The 4,822-nt window shown below is 37.6% G+C and overlaps 1 non-coding gene across 1 annotated transcript; it reads left to right on the forward strand.

Annotated features, from left to right (window-relative positions):
• Positions 1-1,330: 1,330 nt before the first annotated feature.
• Positions 1,331-1,437, forward strand: LOC116132652. The gene has a single exon (XR_004128442.1). It is a non-coding gene; the product is annotated as a small nucleolar RNA R71 (small nucleolar RNA).
• Positions 1,438-4,822: the final 3,385 nt, after the last annotated feature.

Consider the following 4,822-nt stretch of genomic DNA (forward strand, 5'->3'; position numbering starts at 1 on the left):
GCACCTAAATCACGTAAAACTCGATCAAAAGTAATATCTCCTATAATGTAAGGAATAGTAAAACACCCTGGATCTTTGAGTTTCGGGGGTAGCTTCTTCTGGAGAATGGCACTGCACTCCTCCATAAGCATCACTATTTCCTTATCCTCTAACTTCCTTTTGTTTGATAAGATCTCCTTGAGAAATTTCGCGTAGCTCGGCGTCTGTTGCAATGCATCTGCAAAATGAATGTTAATATGCAGTTTTTTAAATACATCAAGAAATTTAATGAACTGCTTATCCTATTTTTCTTTTATGAGCCTCTGAGGAAAAGGCACGGGTGCAGTGTGATGTGCCAATTATGCTGGTATCTCAGGAAATGGCAATTTCTCATTCTTCTCTTTTGCATCTCTTCCCGCTTCCGCTCATCTTCCCTAGGACTAGGTGGTTTCTCTTCAGCAATGATTTCTTCATCAACTTTCTCATCAGATTCTTCATTTTTCCTTGATGGGGTTTTCTCTTTCCTTGATTGTTCCAACTCTTCCAAGTCTATCCCACTTCTCAAGGTTATTGCGTTCACTTGCTCTCGTGGGTTAGTCACTGTGTTGCTTGGTAAAGACCCCTGTGGTCTCTCATTTAGCTTTTCAGCTAACTGCCTCATCTGTACCTCCAAGTTATGAATGGACGCCCCTTGATTTCTGAAATTAGTTCCTGTCTCATTCATAAAACCTGTGGTCTCTTGCATAAACTTCCCCCAAACATGTCCTCTAATTTTGTCACTCTTGGGTCTCCTTGTTGGTTGTTCACCCCTGTTTGGTTGTTTAGCAATGCCCTTTGATTCCATTGATTTTTTTGCTGATTCTGTTGGTTTTGATTGCCCCAAGACAGGTTCGGGTGATTCCTCCAACCAGGATTATATGTATTGGAATACGGATTGTTCAGTTGCCTTTGATTTCCAGCCAAGCAGTTAACCTGCTCCGATGACGACGATGCTGAGGTAAATGTGTTCCCCACTTGACAATCATTGCTCATGTGATTACCTGCACAAAAATCACAAATTATTTGAGGAGCTTGAATGGAATTTACCTGCATACTTCCCAACTATTTTTGAAGTGCTGTCAATTGGGCTGAAATGGCTATATATGCATCAACTTCATAAAGACCCATGGATTTCTTCAGTTGCACCCTCTCATTAGGTCTTTGATAATTGTTGCTTGCCAAAACCTCAAGCAACTCATGACCTTCTTCCGAAGTCTTATTCTGTAGTGCTCCTCCTGAGGTTGTATCCACTATAGTTTGCACATTCACAATTAATCCATTATAAAATGTTTAGACTTGCATCCAAACTAGCAACCCATGATGTGGACACCTTCTTAGTAATTCTTTGTATCTCTCCCAAGCCTCATACAATGATTCTGACTCTTCTTGAATGAATGACGTGATGTCATTTCTCAATTTTGCCGACTTTGCTAGAGGAAAGAATTTGATCAGGAACTTCTGTGCTAAATCATTCCATGTGGTGATTGTTCCTGATGGTAGTGCTAGTAACCACCCCTTAGCTTTATCCTTCAATGAAAATGGGAATAGTCTCAATCTGATTGCATCATTTGACACTCCGTTTGACTTGAAAGTATCACAAATCTCTAAAAAATTTGCAATATGTAGATTTGGATCTTCCTTCAAATCACCCCTGAACTGAACCGACTATTGGATCATCTAGATGATTGTCAGCTTTATCTCGAAGTTGTTGGCTTGTACTGCTGGTCTAGTAATACTCGACCCACTACCTTTAACTGTGGGAACAGAGAATTCCCTCAATGTTCTATTCTCTGCCATCTCTACAACTATTACTTCTAGTTCAACTGTAGCTTCTCTTTCTCTTTTTTCTCTGTTCAATCTTTTAGTGGTTCTTTCAATCTCAAGATCAACAGGAACCACTGGTTGATGTCTTGCTCTTCGCATATACTACATAGAAAAATAGAAAGAGTGAAATCACATCAAACAAAGAAAAAATAACAAAAATTAAACAAACAACAATTAAGTAAAAATAACACTCCAATCTAGCTAACACAAGAAAATTTTAATGTTAACACAAAACTCAATCCCCTGCAACGGTGCCAAAAACTTGATGCATTGTAACTACAACATGCATAAATAGCAAGTGCACTAGTCTCACAAAGTAATAAACTGATGAGTGAGTATCGTTCCCAGGAGGATTGGTTGCTAAGCACTAAATTTTCTACTGTTTTCAAGTTGGAGCAATTGAAATTGTTTGGATTAATGGGAGAAAATTAAACTTAAAACTAAAACAGAAAATTCTAAATATTCAAAACTAAATTATGAAAGCGAGATTAAAACAAGGTAATATCAGTTTAAAACAATGGGTAGGGTTTTGATTTCATTCGGACTCTATGGATTAAACCTACAAATTATGCTATTTCCATATTCACAAGCATTGATTGTAAATCAAATTCTCTAAATTGTAAACATACATTCTCAGGCTATGTTTTCCTACTTTTCCCTATTAAACTTCCGCACCCAATGAATTGAAGATTAATAGTTCTAAGCTCATTAAGCACCTAGAATCCTAAATTGATTTCATTGATTCTTAAATCTATCTCTAGCATTTAATACTACAATGGTGACTACCCAAGAAGCTTAACATGACTCATTTCTCAATCTCATCATGTTCATCAATTAAAAATAATAAATCCAGAATAATCACACAATCTTTGCACTAGCATATGAAAATAATAAAAATCAATTGCTCAATCCATGAGAATCCGAACTACATCAAAACCCTAACCCAAAATGGGTTAGTTCATAGGTAAATCAATACAATAAGCAGGAAAAACAATAAGCACAAAGTTCAACATAATAAAAATGAGAGAAAATACAAGAGATCTCCCCTAGTTACAGAATCCACCGGAGTTAATCCCAATTCTTCTCACTTTTTCAACACAAATTCGTCAAATCTAAAACTAAGAAGATGAAAAAGTTGCTCTAGACTAAGTAAAACACGACTCCCTCTCAAAATGGTAAAGTTTCACTTTTATACCTTGCCCAAACACCTAAAACTTTGCCTAAAATTGAAACTGTACATTTTAAAGAAACTGAAAATTGCAAACTTCGCTGCGGCGAAGAAGAAATCTTGCCGTGGCGACGAAGTGAAATGGATTCTCATGCGTGACTCATTTCGCACCTCCATGAAGAATTATAAAATTATAGAATCGCCCTCTGCTTGCTTCTTTGCTTGAATCTTCAATCTTCGGTGTTCTCCCATGGGAACAAGCTTCATAGTGCTTCACTCTGCTTCAAAACTCTCCCAAATCCTGAGATCCGCTTACTTCTGAGTCCAGAAACTCCAATTCACTCATTATTTGCTCAAAATGTATATTTTAGCCTGAAACACGAAATGTAAAGAAATAAGTAGCAATTCAGGCATAAATGAACTAAGAAGTATCTAAAATCCAACCTAAAAGCCTAATAAAAATAGCATAATTCTCGGATTATCAGTATCCGTTTTGGATAATATAGGGTATCACTTTGAAATATCTAATGGATTGTTGTCCTTTAGTTTGAATGGTATTCTATTTGGAATTGCAAGGTTATATAATGGATTATATGTTCTTGATTTAAACAATAAAGATATTCTCAATATTGAAACCAAGAAAGCTAAACATAGTGATCAAAACCACACATATCTCTGACACTGTAGATTGTGTCATGTTAATAAGACTCGCATTGTAAAACTTCAAAGGGATGGAGTTTTGGACCCTTTTGACTTTCAGTCATTTAAGGTATGCAAGTCATGCCTGTTAGGCAAGATGACCAAGTCTCCTTTCACAAGACAAGGTGAAAAGGCTACTGGGCAAAAGGCATCATCCATAGTGATGTATGTGGTCCACTAACAGTTGATGCCAGAGGTGGATATTCATACTTCGTCACATTTATTGATGATTTCAGTAGATATGGTTATGTCTACCTTATGAGACATAAATCTAAAGGCTTTGATAAATTCAAGGAATTCAGGAATGAAGTATAGAATATGTTGGGCAAAAGTATTAAAGCTCTTCAGTCAGATCGAGGAGGTGAATACTTAAGCTTAGGGTTTTTAGAGTACCTGAAGGAATGTACAATAGTATCACAACTCACCCCTCCTTATACACCCCAACATACTTGAGTGTCTGAAAGGAGGAACAGGACCTTACTTGACATGGTTAGGCCCATGATGAGTTTTAGTGATTTACCTGCATTGTTTTGGGGTTATGCCCTAGATACTGCGACTCACGTTTTGAACCATGTGCCATCAAAGTCTCTAGATAAGACTCCATATGAGCTATGGAGTGGGCGAAAGCCTAACTTGTCTTATCTAAGGATTTGGGGTTGCGAAGCTCATGTTAAGAAATTGACTTCGAACAAGCTGGGTCCAAAATCCTGTAAATGCATATTTGTGGGGTATCCAAAGGAGACCAAAGGATACTATTTCTACCACCCAGAAGAGCGCAAACTTTTTGTTGCTCGATCTGGTGTCTACCTAAAAAAGGAATATTTTCTAAGAAGTACTAGTGGGAGAAAAGTAGAACTCGATGAAGTTCTAGAACCACAAGATATACTAGATGAAGTATGGGATGATGTGCCACAAGAAGTGGTTGAACATCATGAGGAGGTTACTCCACAACTTGTGGATCAAAGTGAACCACCTCAGGTAGCACAGGAGCTACATAAATCTGGGAGAGTACGCCATGAGCCCGAGAGATACGGTTATCTCGTGACTCAACATGGTGACGTACTAGTCTACCAAGACGATGAACCCAGAACCTACGAAGACGCTATATCTAAT

Source organism: Pistacia vera, unplaced genomic scaffold, assembly GCF_008641045.1.
Source record: "Pistacia vera cultivar Batoury unplaced genomic scaffold, PisVer_v2 Contig258, whole genome shotgun sequence".
NCBI classification, from domain to species: Eukaryota; Viridiplantae; Streptophyta; class Magnoliopsida; order Sapindales; family Anacardiaceae; genus Pistacia; species Pistacia vera.